The sequence below is a fragment of the Podarcis tiliguerta genome (genome assembly GCF_965153285.1).
Source record: "Podarcis tiliguerta genome assembly, chromosome: 9".
In the NCBI taxonomy this organism is placed as follows: domain Eukaryota; kingdom Metazoa; phylum Chordata; class Lepidosauria; order Squamata; family Lacertidae; genus Podarcis; species Podarcis tiliguerta.
Genome location: NC_139542.1, coordinates 22,373,658 through 22,394,371, shown reverse-complemented (window position 1 = coordinate 22,394,371; position 20,714 = coordinate 22,373,658). Strand labels below are relative to the sequence as shown.

The window sequence follows — 20,714 nt, the reverse complement described above, 5'->3', positions numbered from 1 at the left end:
GTTTGTTTTTAGGCCCAGCAAAACCACTTCTATTTACCCAGGCTTTTGATCCTTAATTGGAAGAGTAACTGGCTAAGTCTGTGTCCTTTTTTTTTTTACTCACCCCTTTAAGTGGGGTAGTAGGATTTGTCCCCCTCCCCCTACGCACACCACTTCCTTTTCTAAGATATTCATGGCACATTTACAAACTTAATGTATGGCATACTGAGTGGTTGATTAGCCTGAGCAGATCCCACAGTCTTCATAATTAAAAACGGAAGTGTGCAAAACCCTGATATCCACAACTGATATTGCACAAAGATAATTACACAGCTCCATGCATACAAAGTCTTCTGCATATGAAATCCTTATGTGGAACTGTGGAATGAATGTCTTTTTTTTTTATTTTCCACCAATACCCGTTCTTTCCAACATGGAATTGTAAAAGTGGCAAACGGATTCTAATAAAGAATCTGAGACAAGTCCTTTCAGAGGAATATGTCACAACACGAGCTCCTTTTGTACTTTTATAAAATGTTCCAAGTCACTACACACTCGAAGAAACGGAAGCTTGCGACGACGAAGAAAGCGCCATCAAATTTATTCTGAGTTGCCTGAAACGCTTATTCAGGCTAGTTAGCGGCTGCATGAGTAAAGTTACGTGCTCACATACCCAACGTGCATTTTCCTAGCATGTGTGTTTCCCCACCTCCCGCCCAACTGCTCTGTTGAGTCTACGCCAACATCCGTGATCTAGGTCATTTTAGTGAGCCTGATACAGCACTTGCTAGCTGTTACATAACTGCCCTCAGGAATTCTGGGATCGTGTTTGTAAACACTACAGCCATGTGCGCGAAGCCACGTTGCGAGACATCAGAATGACCTGGAACGCCTGCTTTCGAGGTAAACCCTGACACTACAATGTTTGTACATTCGAGCTGCGCTGCAAGGCGAAGACCAGCGTGTTCCAGTCTATTTTGCCCTAGCAAGTTTCATCACCGGTGCCCACAAATGGCCCACAAATGTCAATCAATTCATGCTGCCAGGCATTTTTCTCCCAAAGAGAACGTCAAGGCAAGGTCTCTTCAATTCAGGGACCAAGAGCTGTGCTTTCTACTTCCAGCATTGGTTGATTTGATATATACAATAGGCAAAGAAATGATATGAGCACCACAAGGATACACAGACATTTAACAGTATAAATGAAGCAGCACAGAACCAAGCTTTCGGTGTTTAAAGGAGGAGACATTTAACTATTTCCACTTGTTACAGTTGTATGGAAAACACACAAACAAAGCTCTATCACTTCCCCTCTTTTTTAGAGAAGCTTTCCTTTTGAAAAACAGCTGAAGGGCTTCACTGAAAATGTTATTCATAATCATGTACATTAAATGTTCTACTAATGTATCCAGGCAAATGGAAAAAGTGGGGGGGGGGGAGTGAATAGATATGCCTCTGCCAAGCTATTTTAAATGCAGCTGCGAATCCCATTTGCTTTTGACCTTTACTGCAAGAGGAGAGAAAAGGATGGAGTTAAAACGTTGCTAAGCCCTGCTGAGTTTGCAGCCAGGAATAAGAAGGAAAATAGGCGAGGCCCACCCCAAACTAAAACAAAGGGAGAACCTTAGAAAAGTCAACAATGTTTTTTTTTCTTTTGCAGTAAGGTAACATGTCATTTGGAAAGAGAAAAGAGTTCTAGAACTCTCATCAATCAAGAAATAAATTTTCAATAGAAGAGATATAAGAAGTATGGGGTTTAACCATAATGTGACACAACCTCAGCGTACACTTACCTGGAAGCAAGACCCATTGAATAAGGGTGTTCTAATTACTTAATTAATTTGTTAGTTGTTTTATCTTGTCCAAGGCAATCTAAAGTGAATTACAACCAACCAACCAGACAAAAACAACCCCCGCACACACAGATGCATCAAAACCAGTGGAAGGAAACAGATTTTTAAAAATCCCACTCACTTCAAAATTATAACTCTCATTTGCCCACAAATTCTTGGAGATTCTAGGAAAGTGAAAGCAGGGGTGCCAAGAGGAGGATGGCAAACAACCACAACAACCCAACAACAACAAACCACCTTTGGTAACAGAATTTCTTTCTCCTGCAAACATTTATCCAAGAACTGCTTGGGTCCTAGGAGTGAGCCTATGTCTCCAGCATTCACAGTTGCTTCCATCCTTGAGAAATATGGATCACGCATGAGATCCAAGCAGTTATCGGAGAAAAGGAGAACCACTTTCCCAAACAGTACTAGGTATTGCTTCATGAGAACATTCCCACAGACCTCCAAGAAATTAAAGAGAACTGCAGCCACCACATCTCTCTTCTGAGTAAGCATGCTTAGGACAGCTGCATGATAGTCTTTGCACCTGTGAAAAGCATTTGCTAATGGCTGGCTAAAATGAATATGTTCTGAGACGGGTGCATGAAATGGGAGTTTGAAAGTTGGTGCCGCCATATGTGACACACTGTTTGAATCTGTGACAGCATACCCTGCTCAAACAACTATGAATGTGTAGCAGCCAGCTCACCTTAAAAAAAAAAGGTAAAGGACCCCTGACAGTTAAGTCCAGTCACGAACGACTCTAGGGTTGCCCCGCTCATCTCGCTTTACTGGCCGAGGGAGCCAATGTTTGTCCGTAGACAGTTTTTCCGGGTCATGTGGCCAGCATGACTAAGCCGCTTCTGGTGAAACCAGAGCAGCGCACAGAAACACCATTTACCTTCCCACCGCAGCGGTACCTATTTATCTACTTGCACTGGTGTGCTTTCGAACTGCTAGGTTGGCAGGAGCAGGGATCAAGCAAAGGAAGCTCACCCCATCGCGGGGATTCAAACCACCGACCTTCTGATCGGCAAGCCCTAGGCTCAGTGGTTTAGACCACAACACCACCCGCATCGCACCTTACCACCCCTCACACCTGTAAAGCACTTTAAAACCCCATGCTTACCTTCAACCGTAACAAGAAAATCACTGCAGTAGCAAAAAGTTTGCCTGCTTTTTTGCTTGGAAGAGTTAAAATGTTTAGACTAGAATTCTGGACAGCTAATCTGCTACAGCATGCTCTTCTGTGCGATTTATGCAGCCTTACTGTGTGTGTGCGCATGACTCCAGCCTGGGTTAAAAACTGCTGATTGGAGTGTTTAGCATTTCCCCCCATAGATCCAAATAGCAAGGACGCACCCAGCATTACTTTCATATGTTTGCAGTTGTCTGCAGACTATTAGTCCTTTCGGAAAGCAGAAACTACGTCTACTCCCCATGGCACACAAGGTTTGCACTGGCCGGTTCCAGTTCTTTGTCAAGCGGTGAAGCTTCTATTTTTGGCTCACCGCAGATGACCTTGCTGTAAGCTACAGAGCTGAATGTCGCCAAAACAAAAGGAGATTATTAAGGGGGGAAAAGCAGGGAGGGAAAAGAACCCTGAGTATTGTGGCCTATAACAAGGTTATGATGGCTGTGGGCGATAGTAAAAATGGAGGGGAAAGTAGACCATTGCGGGTGAGCACTGCCGACTCGCGAACTGTTGCACCCGCCAGACTGTTACGCAACAGCTCTTGGGAATTCTGGGAGGGTGTTTGTAAACAGTCAGACATGTGCGCAAAGTCCACGTGGTGCTGACTGAGGCTGGATCGGAAGAAACTCTGAATGGAAAGAGCAGCTCGGTCTGCAGCATTGAAGGGAAAGCAAGTTGGAGCCATGCATCTTGTGGCCTCCCTGGAGAGGAAAATGTTGCAAAAAGTGTGCACCCCATCACAGTGGCAGACATTCCCTAGAACAGTTAGCTGCTTTCTCCAAAGCAAGACGAAAATGTGTGCCAACTATTGAGGAAAGAAACCAGAAGGAACTGTATGAGGAGTGAACAAGCTACGATGTAACTTTCTGTAACTCAAGTACAGGCAAAGGAACGTTAGCAATAAATTTAAAACAAGTATCCTCATGAAAATAAAGAACCGATATACTGATTGCTGTAATGAAGACACTGAAATTTATTTACAAAGTTTCAGCTTTCACACAAAAGACACTGTTCAGTGGTTTCCAGTAGGATACCTGCTCCTACCTGCATTAATTTCTAATGAAGCCCCTTGTGGGTTCATGAGTATTTACTTCCACATATATAGACTTGATGGTTGCAGCATTTGGGCACAGCGAGTATGAAGCTCTGCTTGAATATATTTTGTTTCTCTATCCGCTATACCCAGACACCTGGAAGGTTGCAATCTCAAACAACAAACTTGAAAGTGACTTCAGTCTAACAGCGCAATACTTGTCAATATGGTTTGAACAATGCAAGAAGTCATTCTGTCTTTGAGCTCGTCCTATCTCTGAACTGGTAAGCAACCTACAGATGCTAAGTCTGAACTAATTAAAGGCGCCATTGCTGTGGTAGGTGATGTATATCAGGACACAAGTCAAAGAGCATACAGGTTTAATAAAAGAAACCAGAGCCCCTTGTTTATTGAAGTGGCATGCCACAGCATTATCCCCTAACTGCTACTTTTAATTGTGGTTATTACTTCATAGTACAATTATTTTTGACAGAAGCATGCACTTCAAGAAAAAGACAGGTTGGACTGAGGGCTCCCCTCCCCCCAATCCGTTTGGTATTCTTTTGGCTTCAAGTCTTGCATTCATTCATCTGCCATTAAAAAGCCATGGCCTGAGGCAGCCTTCCCACTGAAATAAGTTAAATATTTGGGATTATTCACGGAACTACAACAGACAAAAATGAAAATTAAAGCTGTAGTGCAATAACTAAAATGGAAATCTAATTTCAAGAACTAAGGCCAGTTTAGCTGGCATCACAGATTTGGATTTAATGTATGGGTATGAAGTCACCAGGTAATATTTATTTTCCTGTAAAAAGTTATTGGGCTTTCAGTTTCTGCCTCTAAAACAACACTCAGTAAGCACTGAGTGTTAAACTTATTAGAAATCTGCAGTAGAACTATAGATAGATAGATAATAGAGAGAGAAAGAGAAAGAAAGAAAGAAAGAGAGAGAGAGAGAGAGAGAGAGAGAGATAAACACAACACATTTTTCAAGCTGAGTTGTGCACATATTACTTTTCAAGGGAAACCCCTTTACACCTCAGTGGACCAGCTATGGACTCATATATTCTGGTACTTCCACATGCTAAGTTTTTTACCATGATAGTAGCATTCTTGTGCAAGGCAAGCCAGCACGCTATATATCCATAAGCTAGACAAATACTTCGTCAATGCCAGTTAGTCCAAAGGTACCGACAAGTTTAGCTCATGGGGACCAGCAGCCTTTGTGAAATGCCAGCAATGGTATCTCCAAGCCAGCATGGTACCAGGTCTCTCTTCTGTTACCCACTTCCTATTTCACTCAGGCTTGCACCCGTCAACAGTGGGGAAGTGGATAATGAGAGGTGCCCAAGAACTAGAGCTGTTTCCTTCCATTTCAAGTTCAGCACTTTGGAGCAGGCCCTAGCTCCCATGTGCAAACAACAGGGTAAAAATATAACCCAAACAATAATTATTCCCTGTTAGTACTGCATTCGAGCCCAGATTGCCTTTCATCTTGAGACATAGCTCATGCAGCCTCCACAGCTAACTTTCCAGTGGGTCCCTTCAAACACAAGGATTTTGTGGAACAATAAAGCATTGTAAGCCACCCAAAGAACTCTGGTTCTGTGATGGCACAGAGTTGCCATAAATAAATAAGTAAACAAATGAGGGATTAATTATAGGAGCAGAAATATGCACAATCTAGCATTGCTATCCAATCTTCTCTAGCACAACTATTACTTTGTTGGATTACAACTATCTTTTTTTATCTCAGCATCTCCATTTACTCTATTCACCACTTCCCATTCTATATACTAGCTTAGTGAAAAGGAAGTGATGTAAGAGGAGTGAGTAATCTATATTCCTCCAGATGTTGTTGAAACGCATAATCCCTTAAAGCTGGCCATGTTAGCTGTGGCTGTTGGGTATTGCAGTCCAACAACATCTGGAAAGCCACAGATCCCCCCTCCCCGGTTGTACTATAGACCATTAACTATTCTCTCGGTGTGATCACCCCCCCCCCAAAAAAAGTGCATTTAGGCTCATTTTACAAAGCACACTTTCTGCACAAGACTCTAGCAAAAGCTTCACAATTCAATCAGAAACTCAAGACTAAAAGTCTATCCAGATCTCTAGCTGACAATATGTGCAGGGTAAAGAAATCATTCCAGAATTTTAGACAAGAGAATTAATTATCTGCGGCTGCAGCCAAAATGCCTTTCTCCCATATCCTGCTGCCTGCTTGGCAACTTATTCTCTGTAATACATTGTGCAAGACCTGAACTAAACGGTCATTTGGGGCAATCCCAGGCAAGAGATGTATATTTATTGTAGGTTCCTCACCTGGCAAGTCAACAAAGCAATCACCTGGCTTTTAATAGACTAATGGCACGGTTCTTTCAGAGGAACAAATATCAAGCTCTACACAGAGTTTCTTATGCTAGAGCAGAGAACAGAAAATGTGCAAGTGTACACTATCACAATAATAAATGCATGGGTATCAGTATATCCAGTTAAGTAATAAGCCCTCTCCAGGCCGGTACTCTTCCTCACCCTTCTACATTACAGAGATAATTTCAATAATATGAATTAATTAATCATTTCAAATAGAGGAGCGATACACACACAAACCTTTTTTTTAAAAAAGGTGCAAAGCTGTTGACCCAACTCCTGCTTTCGTGCTTTGAACCTCTTAAAAGCTCTGCTTCAAGATCTGTGGGAGAACCCCTTCTTGGCATCCCATTACTGGCTGAAATTCACTGTGATGTGGAATAGTGCCTTCTCAGTGGTGGCACCAGTTTCACGGAATGCCCTCCCCTCTGTGATAATGGCTGGCCTCTGATGCATTAAGAACCAGCCTATCTCATTTGGAGCACATTAATGTAGTGAGGCCAAACACTAATAGGGTCTTGCCTGCTGTAGGATTAGAACTGCATGGGGAATTTTATTTAGCATTTCAGGAAATTTTCCATTGTAGTGGTTTTATGATCCTGATCTGCGGTGTATGTTACATACACTGGAATCATTACACATTGAAGGGTGGGGTACAATTTGAAAGAGAAATTAAAACAATACATCGAAACACTTCTAAGGGCAGGTTCATATAGTCAAGGACATCACTTGGGTATGGGATGCCAATGAAAGTATGAACAGACTCCATTTTGAAACACGTATGTAACTGCTATAGATACACACATCAGTGGTTGATTCACACATGCCAGTCAGATCACTCCTGAACATGTGAACTAGACCTAAGAGTCCATGTCCATAGATCTCCCCACTGCATGTCCTCTATTCCACACTTCCTTCTGTGAATAAGCAGTCACAGCTGTCCAGACATTATCACCATTACGGCTATAGGGGAACCCCAAACAAATCTGTTTAGTTTGCTTGGGGGCAAGAACGGCAGGTGATACACCCTTCTTGACAGAAGAACTACAAACTATAATTCAAAGTCTCCCGCTCATGTAAGTATTTTTCATGCCTGGCAATGGCAGGTGGTGGAGCTCTGCAAAATGTGTGGAGCTTTGCCTTCTACATTTACATGATGTTACATGGCTGTTTATGTATTCAGGGCTATTGCGTAGGATTGCAGCCACAACCTCCAGTATTGCATATTATCTGGAGTTTCAGCAAAACTGGATTTCCTTGCAGATCTGCTTCAAGTCCCATTTTCCTTGTACAGAAGAAAACAATTTCAAATGCCAACGATTAAGAACAAGAACAGTTCTCAACTGTTCTAGAATGTATCTACACTATTGGCTGCATTCACATGCCATGGTAAACCATAGGACAGGGGACACGGGAAACATCCTTTGCTTGCTGAAGCTCCATGATTCAATCTCTACCATCTTCAGGTAGGGCTGGGAAAGACTCCTGTTTGAAACCGAGAGTGTTCAGATCAAAGCTCTTCTTGCACTCTATACTGTTGCAATCCTTACGAGAATCCAGAAGACAGGGGAGTAGGAAGAAAAACTTACATCAGTGGTATAGTACATGCTTTGCAGGCAGAAATCCCATGTCCAGTCCCTAGGAATTCTGGGCAGGCCTGGGAAATATTATTGCCTTAAACTCTGGAGAGCCACCACCAGTCAGTGTTGAATGCTAACCTAGATAGACCAGTGGTCTGACTTGGTAAGGCAGCTATCCTATGCATTTGGGCTGGGGTTGAGGCCAAGGGAGTAGCTTGTCAGAAGCCAAGCCATGACTTTAGGGCGGGGTTTCCCAAATATGAGTCTCCAGCTGTTTTTCAACTACAATTCCCATCATTACGGACCACTGGTCCTGCTATCTAGGGATGATGGGAGCTGTAGTCCAAAAACAGCTGGAGACCCAAGTTTGGGAAACCCTGCTTTAGGACAATAGCACGGCTAAAGGGGGGGGGGGTCCCAATTCATAGCACAGTATCTTAATCAGTAACCTAGACATGGGTTAAATCAGTCACCAGCCCTTACAATTTAGGCTTCTTAAATCTTACACTGATTATTAGAATCTTCACAACTATACCTGTATCTGTGACATGCTTTGTATTTCTGTAGCATCTTCAGTTAGTGATTTTTCAAATAAATTTAAAAGACTTCTAAGTTTCCAGAGGTCAACTGAAGTGGATTTGTTGTTACCTGCAGTTCAGATTAAAATTACAACAGAGATATAATAGGTATGTTCAAATCTCTCTTTAGCTTCTATCCATCTCTGATTCACACTGCAGTCAGTTTTTTATGATTCATAATGCATCTCACTGCGTTTCAGAACCAGATCAAACAAATAGCCTTTCTAGATGATGTCATAACATTAAGAATTGGCAAAATGCCTTCACAGCAGCCAGAGAGAACAAGACAAATCAATAGTTCATCTTGTTTGGCAAAATAATCTGAGATGGTGTTTTCCAGCATTGTTCAAAAGAACCACCAATTCTTTTCAAAACTTAGCAAGGACTCAAAAGTGGACAAAGGGGAGAAAGAGTGAGAAAGAAAACAAAGGAGAAAAACAGCACAGATGGAGTTAGCATTGATCTTGTACCAAAGCTGACCCAGTTGTGGCACTGGTCATTGTTAAAAGGCTATGCTGCAGCAATGGCAGTTGTGAAGAATGCTTTGGAAACTCCAAAATGCCATCACATAGAATTCTTCTGAGTGGTGACAGACACAGTAAATCTAGACTGTCTGTGCCCATAAAGACATAAGTGCTAACTTTCTGTATTGGATTAAATGTCTATCTAATCTAATCCACTTCTGACTCCTAGAGCTCTCAAGCAGATGCCCTGGGGAAGTTCACAAGCATGGTGGTATGGGAACAGCCATTAGCCGTTCCTTATAATTTGGCCCCAGTATCTAGTAGTCAGCGATATTTTACCTGGGCATGGCACAATATGCATATTTAGTTGTTATGTGCAATAGCTAATGACACATTTACCTTCCATGAATTAATCTAACTCCAGGGCCCACCTTGCCACACACAGAGGTTTTCAAAAATACCTCCGGGTGCTTGAATTCCATGGAGAATCTTTCAAGTTACATATCCAAGCTCAAAAGTGCCCTGAAGAAAACAGCCGGGTATAAGTGAAATAAACATGGGGAATCTTTATTCCCAGAGCTGCTACGAACCAACCAGGCCTTAAAGATTTCCAGTTCCTATAAGTTTAAGTTGCAATGGCTCTAGTGTGGTGTAGTGGTTAAGAGCGGTGGACTCGTAATCTGGTAAACCGGGTTCGTGTCTCCGCTCCTCCAAATGCAGCTGCTGGGTGACCTTGGGCTAGTCACACTTCTCTGAAGTCTTTCAGCCTCACTCACGTCACAGAGTGTTTGTTGTGGGGGAGGAGGGGGAAGGAGATTGTTAGCCGCTTTGAGACTCCTTAGGGTAGTGATAAAGCGGGATATCAAATCCAAACTCTTTTTCTTCTTCTTTTACTTGGTGACATGGCCATAACAATCTCTTTCAAGAAGATTGAAACAGAGTAGCCACTCTGCTTCTTGCATGTAACCAAACAACTTTGTAATCAAAGTGTTCATTACTATAATGCCATTGACAATCCCTTAGGACGTACAGTCGTACCTTGGAAGTCGAACAGAATCCATTCTGGGAGTCTGTTCAACTTCTGAAATGTTCAGAAACCAAAACGCGGCTTACGATTGGCTGCAGGAAGCTCCTAAAGCCAATCAGAAGCTCCGTCGGACATTTGGCTTCCGAAAGAACATTTGAAAACCAGAAGACTCACTTCCGGGGTTTGATCATTCAGGAGCCAATTTTTTCAGGAGCCAAGATGTCTAAGATCCAAGGTACGACTGTACAGTGAATACAACATGCATACAGCCCACATCTACATGGTGGGAAGTCACTAGCAGTATATTACATCCATGCTGCATCATCTGCATGAGCTTCCTATTGATGCCAGGCCCACGTCAAGGTGACAGTTTTGACCTAGTCTCATGTATGGCTCGGGAGAATCATGCCTGCATCTTATCATGATCCTCAAATATAATCGGGAAAACTAAGTTTAGCAACCAAGTTTAGCATCTCACACAGAGAGGAATTATTAGCAACTGCTTCTCAGAAGTTGCTCAGCAAAGTCACAGTTTTTCTTCATCTAGCTGTTGGGGAGTGTGGGAAATATCTGTTTGAGTCTCATATCTGTTTACCTGCTCTTAAACAATTGACTAGCCCACAGATCCACTAACAGCAGCATACACACATTCCAATCCAAAAAATTAAGGTTATGGTAAATCATAGAATCACAGAATTGTAGAACAGGAAAACTTATTTACATTTGTCCAATGGAACATGAAAAAGATCTCTTTGCTCTCTTCAAAATCAGCAATATTGCCCTGAACAGAACGTTTTGCCAATAGTTAGCTTATCCTTGCAGGGAATTAAAAAGTGAATGTACTCCCCATCACTTTAAGGATTCCATTTCCCCTTTGTGCATTTATTATCAAGAAAGAAATTATTTCTCAATCTTTCATTAGCAATGTGAATACTCTAGAGTTGGCATGGACAGTGAACATCCCATGGACGTTGGGGAAAGTTGTCTTGTTTTTTAAAGTATTCAATGGGTTTGATCCAGACTAGCAGTGAAGTCTATTCATGAGTAACCTTTAGTTAGTTCAATGAGACTTACTCTCAGGGTAATTGTGTTTAGGAACACAGTCTGTTAGCTGAACTTGAGTTCCACTCAAATCAGTCTGAAAAGTTAGCCATAGTTAAACCTCAGCAAGTTTAACAGAAATAAAGCACAGCTAACTTATGGGTTGATCCAGCCCATAAGTTTATAACTGCACTGTGCCAATCAAGTAGCATCCTAAGTAAAATAGCAACCCCAGCAGAAAAAGCACTTAGGCAAGCTGCAACAAAATAGTGCAGTTTGCCACATGTACATTTATGAAACCTTGAGGACAGAGATGCTTTTGAGAAGGGCAACCAGTTTTAGTTGGTCCTGCAGGAATAATGTACTGATTTCAAATGGCAATTTCAGTGCTACACATTATTTTGAAAATCAAGACAATCACCATGACTCTAAACATGTTTGCTTAGAAGCAAGCCCCACTGAGATTAGGATTGCAGCCACAGTCACTTCACATTGCCCTTTTGCCATTCAAAATTGAGTAACAATTGAACAACCATAACAATTTATCAGGACACAACACTTTTGGCATAATAAAGTCTAAGACTAGGAACCTCATTTCAAAAATGAGGTTTGTGTATGCAGAACAATACAATAGGTGAAAGGTCCCAGAAGTAATAACAATAACATGCTTTATCTCTAGAAGGGCAACATTCTGATAAAGTTGTTCACTGTTTATTCTGATGATATGCAATAACCTAGAATTCTTATCGCATCCACTAGGATGTTCAACAATGGAGCTTTTAAAGAGAAAAAGTCATTCAACTCTACAGTATATATTATGTATACATGTTGCTAAGCTAAAGGTTTTATCCTACAAGTTACACAAGTAAAGATTTAAGTACTTTTGAGGCAGGATCTAGATGCCCTTACCCTTACTAAGTACAAAATGCTACAGAATCTGTCACAGAACATTGGTAATATATTTATGGTAAAGGTAAATGACCCCTGGATGGTTAAGTCCAATCAAAGGTGATTATGGGGTTGCAGCGCTCATCTTGCTTTCAAGCCGAGGGACCCAGCGTTTGCCCACAGGCAGCTTTCTAGTGTTGTGTGGCCAGCACGACTAAACCACTTCTGGCACAATGGAACACCATGACGGAAACCAGAGTGCACGGAAACGCCGTTTTCCCTCCCGCCGCAGCCATACCTATTTATCTACTTGCACTGGTGTGCTTTTGAACTGCTAGGTTGGCAGGAGCTGGGGCAGAGCAATGGGAGCTCACTCCATCGCAGAGATTCGAACCACCGACCTTCTGATCAGCAGGCCCAAGAGGCTCAGTGGTTTAGACCACAGCACCATCTGCATCCTTTACCATATTTATGGACTACATGATGTGGCAAATGAACTTTATGAACTGTGCTGACTTGTTACCTGCTTTCCTAGAAACCAGTATCATGCTGATGCTCAGTGCTCCTAAGCAGAGGTACATTTGTGTGCACCAATATGCATGCAGCCCAAGACTGTAATTTGGGATAGAGACCAATTTCACTGACATGCAGAGAGAAGGATGAGCCCACTTCCATATTGTGAATGGAAGCTGTACTGGATTCCCAGCCAATCTGTATGTGGAGTTTCCAGCTGAGAAAGAGAATCTGTGTGCAGAAGCTGCTTTCAAAGGTTAATCCCATCAGCAGTACTTGAGGATTTAATTTTTTTGTTTAAGCTTTTCAGAATATTGAATATTCTTGACAAAACACCAATGGCTCAGTTCATGATTATGGAAGAAAGTTTTCCCGTTGCAGAGAGAGAGGTCTGGTAGGTGGATACTGTTTTGTTTAAAGAAAACAGCTACTTTCCACTGTACTTCATACGTGTGTCACTAACTTAAATAAAACAACAATTATTATCTGGGAACATATCAAGCAGCGCATGAGAACAATGCATACTGCTATTTTTATTATTACTGAAAAATAATAGAACAATGTGAGGAAATATGAACTTCTTAAGCTTATACGAAAAAAAATCAACCCTCCGCTGATGTAACCAGAAAAAGTCAACAAAGCACATTAACCTTTGAGGAGTAATGTGGGAGTTGTTGCTAACATCCCTTTTACTTCTCAAAGCAGACTGCAGCTTGGACACAAGCTAATTGAGTGAATTTGTTAACAGAGATAAGAGTAGCAAGAACTCACAAGGGAGTTTCAACAGGTTTGTGTTGGGGAGGTTTGGTGTTTTTTAGTTTTTGTTTAAGACCAAAGCATGCATTGGGTATGGGGTTGTTTCTGCCTTCTGATCAACCCCCCACCTCCAATAACTGAAGCCTGCTCATTATGCTTGACCATTAACACCCATCTGCTGAATTTGTTTTACAAATAAGCTCTGTTCTATTGGCTTTAGTTCTCAACTGAAAGTGCCATCATGGAATACACATGCAATTCCACAAATGACTGTAAGGCTATTGCTATTCCTCCTCTCCACCCCTCTTCCTGGAGTGTCAGCCTGCCATTAAAATGCAAATACAATGGTCTTATTAGCTAGCAAACAACCACCCACTGGCCTTCTTCTACAGAGGGAAGGCATCTTTTCCGTCATTGTTTTAAAAATGCATTTGTGAATATATAACAGCCAGACAAGTCCTATTCTACCATTGCTTACCATCTCATGGTATCAGGTTTTGTATTTGCATACTCACCATGGAGGGGAAAAACATATCTCAAAATGAGATCATCAGAGTGAACGTTTCAGTGGAAAGCTGCTAAGATCACATCAGCTCCTTCCATCCCCACCACAATCAGTTTACAAAGGCAAATTTTATATAACGTACACCCAAGTATTGTTGCAGAAAGCCTGCTAAGTGGCAAAAAAGAAACACTTCCAATTCGATTAAAGCTCCCATTACAGATCTAACATATGACCTATGGGAGTGATTGGAATTAGGTTTAATGCTAAATAATAAATACAAGAAGGCACAACGTTTTGCATTTGACTGGCACGTTCCGGGTAGATTATGGTTTAGTAGCCTTGATCTCGTTAAATGGCAATTATTTTAAAAGGGCATAAGGAAGCTTCCCTCGTCGTCCTCCCACCCCCCGCCCACCACCCACATTGAGTAACTGGCTCTCATCACGGGATCCAGCAATTACGAAGCCAAGATAGCACAGAGAATTGCAAAGGTAGAGAAAAGAAGCCGGGGAGCAAATCTCCTCTCCAATTCTCTCTTCATTCCCCAGGATGGGGGGCTTCACTTTCCTTCTGCGCCCCTGACCTTGCCGTCCTGAAAAGTCCACAGCCCCCCTCTCTCTTCCCCCCTCCCGCCCTCTCTCTTGGACTGCGCCTGCCTTTGTGTCTGCTTGTCACTCACCGGTAAACCAAATGAGAGCTGATTCATGAAAAGCACAAAGCCGGGGGGAAAAAACCACTTTCACACATTAAAAATCTCGCACGGACGCACGCCTCTCTAACCCGCTGCGTCCAGGCAGAACGTCCCTGCCCTCTAACGCTAGGCACCTCTCAAGAAAGAGTTTGCTTTTGCCCAGAGATCACAAACCCTCTTCCACTTTATTGCTATTATTTTTTTAAATAAGGGCATATACTCTTAAAGTTTTGGTCACATAACCCAACCATCGATTTTTTAATTTTGTAAAGCGACCTCCGCAAACTTGCTTTCCCCAAGGCCACTTGGGAGTCTCTTTCCAGAATAAAGCCCGGACGCGATTAAGAACTCAGCACGTGTGTAAGCGAGAACACACGTTTAAAGGGCGGCTGCAACTGGGGGTGGGGTGGGGGTGTAGCGTGGAAGCTAAGAGGAGGAAAAAGAAGTGCAATTTTATAAGACAGAAAAAAGCAAAACTTAAAGCAGATCGACTTCTCTGTCCAACAAACACAAAGGTGTGGGGGTGACTCACCCACCCCAAACCCAAGTAGCTAAAACAGCAAAGTTCACAAGGCGAAAGCTAGACACATACAGGGGAAAATAGAAGGGGGAAGGAACCCCCAAAATAGCTTCGAATTTTTCTATTTGTCAGCCATGTTGGCGAAGCTGCTGTAAATTTCTTTTCCATTTGGACCCGCGGAGAGTTGTGTGTGTGTTTCTTTCCCTAAAAGTCACACCAAGGAGCCCCACGGGCTACTAAAGGAGGTCAGAAAAGGAGAGCGTTTCGGAACGGGGGGAAAGGGAAAGAGAGAGACAGAGAGAGAGAGGGAAGAAGGAGAGAGAGAGAAGCGCGCCTCTGACCTCTTTCCAGCAGTCCCCTCCGCCTCGCCGAATCCAGCCGAAGCAATCTGCTCTCCCTGCTAACCAATCCTAAAGGGCAGCCATCTTGCTTCCTTCTGCTCCTTTACGAAAGCAGCCTAGCCTCCGCATCAATATTCATAAGGCCGTTTTGACGTCTGCTCCCTCCTCGCTCGGCGGAGCCCCAGCGTCGCTCCCAGCGGCGGACGTGACTGCCATCCGAACGAGGGCGGGAGAGGGGGAGGCTGCTGCTGCTGCTGCTTCGCCGTCTCCCCAACAGCGCCAGGGCGGGCGGGCGGGCGAGCGAGCCGGCTTGGGCTACTGGCTACTGGCAGAGACGCCAGCCTCTCCCCCTTTGGGGGTTTTCCCACACAAAGGCGTGGGAGACTTTTGATTGGGATATCTCTATTGGGTTGTTCTAACAGGGGAGCCGGATAGGAAAGGGTGGTGTTGTAACGCGCGCGTGGGGGGGGGGGGTATTTGGTGGATTTTATTATTATTTTTAAATCACTTTTTCGGCTCTAAAACCAGAAGGGCAGGAAATGCCAGAAAGCAGTCGTGTGTTTTTTGTGTGTTTCCCCAGCCCCCCCATCCGCCCTTTTCCTTGCTGCTGCACTGCAGCCCCGATAATGTGACACAGTTGCAGACAAAGGACTCAAAACAAGGAGCTGTCATTCTTAACAGATGTTGTTTCCTGGTTAGGGAGGGAGGGAGGGCTCTTTAAGCAGCAAGAGGCTCCCACAATGGCTTGCTTGCTTGGCAAGGCGAACTTCGGCTCGGGCGCAGGCCCCGCCCCGCGATTTGCATATTCAGCGCTCGCTCGGGCGCCATTGGCTGCAAGCGCGGGCTCGGCGGTGCTTTTTAAAGGGCTGCTGCGCCCAAGTTCTCCAAAGTCCGCGGGGTTTCTCTCGCCGCCTCCTCCTCCTCCTCCTCCTCCAGTCCCACCTCCTGTTTACGCCGGGCATGTGAGCGCACGGGGAGCAGCACGTGGATGGCACCGATCAAGGTCGGAACTCTTTGGTGGTTTGTGTTTTGCTGCAGACAGAAGAATCCGTTGGCTCAGAGAGAGTCATGAGAGGATCAGCCCAGTCCTGTGGGATCAATGGGTCCGGGCATGTTTGACTGGACTGCATGTTGCAGCATATTCATTGAACAACCACCCTGCGTTTTGTTTTTAAGAAGTTGTAAAACGAGAACAGACTGCCTTTTGTTGCACTTAAAAAGAAAAAAGGAGGAAAGAGAGAAAAGTTAATCCAAACCATTGGATCATTTTTTGGAGTGTCGTCAATGCGTAGTCACAAATAAAAAGGATGGATACAGAGCAATATCTTCCTAAACCTATTGCAATCCATAGGCTTAAGTTCCACCGAATGGAAATACAGGATAACATGGCAGACGCTGTACAATTGAAACATGTGTTGCACAAAAATACGCACAAGCATTAGATACAAAAGAGTAACACTGAAGCAGCACATGGAGATAGTTTGTTGCTTTGAAACTTGTTTTGCACATTTGTAGCGATACAGTTTGTGTTGATGAATTGTTTTCGTTTAAAGCATTTGTATTTTGCTGTAAAATATAACAGCAGGCAATAATAATAATAATATTTTTATTTATACCCCACCCACCTGGCTGGGTTTCCCCAGCCACTCTGGGCAGCTTATAGAATATATAAAAAACAGCAGGTGGACAGTCATTCTTAACCATATTTCATAACCATACTGAATAGTTTTACATACCCGTATAATAATATGATTTATGATATGTAATAGGATGGTATATATTTTTAAAATGGTTATTATTATGAACTAAGAAGAACACACTAGGGTAGATGTTACAGTAGACATTTTTCTACTGATTGTATAAACTAAGCTGACTCTAAAGGTGCAATCCTAAATCCACTTACCTGGGAATAAGCACCATTGAACACAATGATACAGTGGTTAAGAACTTAATTCGTTCTGGAGGTCCGTTCTTAAACTGAAACTGTTCTTAATCTGAAGCACCACTTTAGCTAATGGGCCCTCCCGCTGCCGCACCGCCGGAGAACGATTTCTGTTCTCACCCTGAAGCAAAGTTCTTAACCTGAGGTAATATTTCTGGGTTAGCGGAGTCTGTAACCTGAAGCGTATGTAACCGGAGGTACCACTGTACAAATTGTGCTCTGGCGGCACGGCAGCAGCGGGAGGCCCCATTAGGTAAAGTGGTGCTTCAGGTTAAGAACAGTTTCAGGTTAAGAACAGACTTCCGGAACGATTTAAGTACTTAACCCAAGGTACCACTGTACTTCCTTTTGAACAGATGTGTATAGATAGGACTGCACTCTTCAGGGAGCAATCCCATACATCAGAATTTGGTTTAAAGTTGCAACAGATCTAGGACTCATTCAGCAGATGCTGCTGCTGTTCTGCATAAGCCTGGCAGAGGGTAAACAAGCTTTTAAAATAGCAAGTCATACCAGGTTGTCAGGTCATGATGTGAACTGAAGAGAATAGATTTAGGATCTAGCCCAGGGGTCAGCAACCCGCGGCTCCGGAGCCGCATGTGGCTCTTTTACACCTTTGCCACGGCTCCGGGGCGGATACTAGTGAGGGGAGGAGGCGCATTGTGCGCCCCGACACTCCCCACTGTGGTGGGCGCTGTACTGGCTGTGACGTCGCATGGGGGCGGTGCGTGCATTAGTCACGCACCGTCCCGACGTCACCTTCCCGCCCGCTACATTGTAAGGGGCATGTATGCTGGTCACTGCATTGAAAGGGGGCATGTACGCTGGTCACTGTTTTGAAGGGGAGTGAAGAACACACACACACACAAAGGTAACTTGCTAATTTAACGTTTATTTCTATGAGGAGGAGTAATTCTGAGGGGTCAAACAAAGAAATAATAAAAAAGTGACAAAAAAGTTATTTTTATAATGATGAGTTTTGGGGCTCCCAGTTTTTTTTCTTCGGAAACACGTCCAAGTGGCTCTTTTAGTCTTAAAGGTTGCAGACCCCTGATCTAGCCAAAGTACCCCGTTTGTGGCCCTGCTTCTGCCACTCCCCCAGAATGCCCCTTTTGGGAATTTATATTAGCCTCAGCCCTGCCACCTTTGGTTCAGCTGGCTGTGTCAGAATAAGCAAATTACACCAGCATAAAGGTAAAAAAGGTAAAGGACCCCTGGACGATTACATCCAGCCAAAGGTGACTATAGGGTGTTGTGCTCATCTCACTTTCTGGTTGAGGGAGCCAGTGTTTGTCCACAGACATTTTTCTGGGTCATGGGGTCATGGGGCCAGTATGACTAAACCGCTACTGGCACACCTTCCCGTGCAGCGGTACCTATTTATTTACTTGCACTGGCAAGCTTCTGAACTGCTGAGCCAGGGTTGGGGAGTTAATGCTGGCTGATCCCAGCTGAGCTGGAAATCCTAAACTGTTCATCCCAGCAGATCTTGCCATAAGATTGCCCTTTGAATGTATGAACATAGGGAGCGAGTCTTGCTTTCACGAAACCCTCAGAATTCCCTGTTTAAGGAGGTCTATGTGACGTTCATTCAGAACTGTTGCACATGGAGTCTTGTGCATGGCTAAAAGGTACAGAACCTCCTCCGTTCCTTTCTTTAGAAACTTTCAGAGATGTTGCATGATCACTTCCTCCTTTGACAATTTATTCCACTGCCTGACTGTTCTTATAGTGTCCTGACAGGATTATCAAGACAATCTAGAACAGGGTGGTCTGATCTGCGGCTTGCCGGCTGCTTTTGGCAGACCTTGGCAACATTCAAGAAATTACATTTTAAAGCCTTAAAAAATTAAGTCTGATTACTTGAAATATCATTTAAATATATTAAATGTGTAGTTAATTATGCATATATTTAATTAACTATATTGTGTGTATTAAATCATGTTGAATATATTGCCAACACTTTAATTTACACTTTGGAAATATATTTCAGCGTGTGGCTCATGGGTTCTGTGTCAAAGTACTCCTGCAGTCCACTTGGTATGAAAAGTTGGACCTCCCTGATCTAGAGCAACTTGGTTGCAAAAAATTGCCATTTTAACCTGTTTTATCCAAATCTGCAAACTGTTACTGTATCCTCCACCCTTTAATCACTCTTTTCTCTAAACTACATATACTAAGTTCTTTCAGCTTTTAAAAAATAGACCATGTGTGCCAACAAGCCATGATGCTATGCATGTTTGCTTGAAAGTACGGTAAACCCCACCGAGATGGGGCAAATATGGATAGGATAGTACCCACACAGTTGTAATAAGTGCTGGTTATGACACGGGTGGCACTGTGGGTTAAACCACAGAGCCTAGGACTTGCCGATCACAAGGTCGGCGGTTCGAATCCCCACGACGGGGTGAGCTCCAGTTGCTCGGTCCCTGCTCCTGCCAACCTAGCAGTTTCAAAGCACATCAAAGTACAAGTAGATAAATAGGTACCGCTCCAGCGGGAAGGTAAATGGTGTTTCTGTGCACTGCTCTGGTTTGCCAGAAGTGGCTTAGTCATGCTGGCCACATGACCCGGAAGCTGTATGCCGGCTCCCTCGGCCAATAAAGCAAGATGAGCACCGGCAACCCCAGAGTCGGTCATGACTGGACCTAATGGTCAGGGGTCCTTTATGACCCCTAAAACCCTATATGGCTTGGCCGCAGGCTACCTGAAAGATTATATCTCCTTATACAAACCTGTCTGGCTGCTAAGATCCTTCAGTGAGACCTTCTCTTGGTCCCATCAACATCTGAGGCATAATTGGTGGTGACATGAGAGATAGGCATTCTCTCTTACCACAACATACAGGAGGAAGCCTGATCAAAGATTGTGGATTGGATCCATACTTATGCTGCAGTACTAATCCCAGTTATTGGGGAGTCAGCCCCATTGAATTCAGCAGAACTTACCTCTGAGTTGACATGGTTAGGATTGCACAGTTAGTCATACATATTACTAGGCCATTGAAATAAATGAGGTTTAACCATGACCAACTTAAGCACCATTGGTTTAAATGGGACTCCTATCAGCATGACTAAGTCCTCAACAGGACTATAAACTTAAAGCAGTATGGTACCACCTTGAACAGTCACAACTTCCCCTAAAGAATCCTGGGAACTATAGCTTGTTATGGGTGCTGTGAGCTGATAGGAGACCCCCCATTCCCCTCACAGTGCTACAATTCCCAGAGTTCCCTGGGAAGTAGGCTTGATGGTTAAACCACCCTTACCATCTTACCACGTATATGCTTTGTCTGCAAAACTGGCACTGTTACAGGTGCCACATAATACCCTTTTCCTGGGATAAACCAATCTTGTAGTGTGGCAGCACCCACATTTTGGAACTCCTTTCCTATTGGCATCAGGCTGGTGCCTTCCTCGTTCTTTTTTCAATATCTACTCAAAGAATTTT

General features: G+C 43.5%; 1 protein-coding gene across 2 annotated transcripts in view; it reads right to left on the bottom strand.

Annotated features, from left to right (window-relative positions):
• Positions 1-15,586, bottom strand: part of TET2 (tet methylcytosine dioxygenase 2) — a 67,260-nt gene extending 51,674 nt beyond the window's left edge. For both annotated transcript variants that reach the window (XM_083456752.1, XM_083456753.1), the window contains exon 1: positions 15,323-15,586. The gene's annotated coding sequence lies outside the window, so the exon portion shown is untranslated. The remainder of the gene's footprint in view (positions 1-15,322) is intronic.
• Between the last annotated feature and the right edge of the window lie 5,128 nt (positions 15,587-20,714).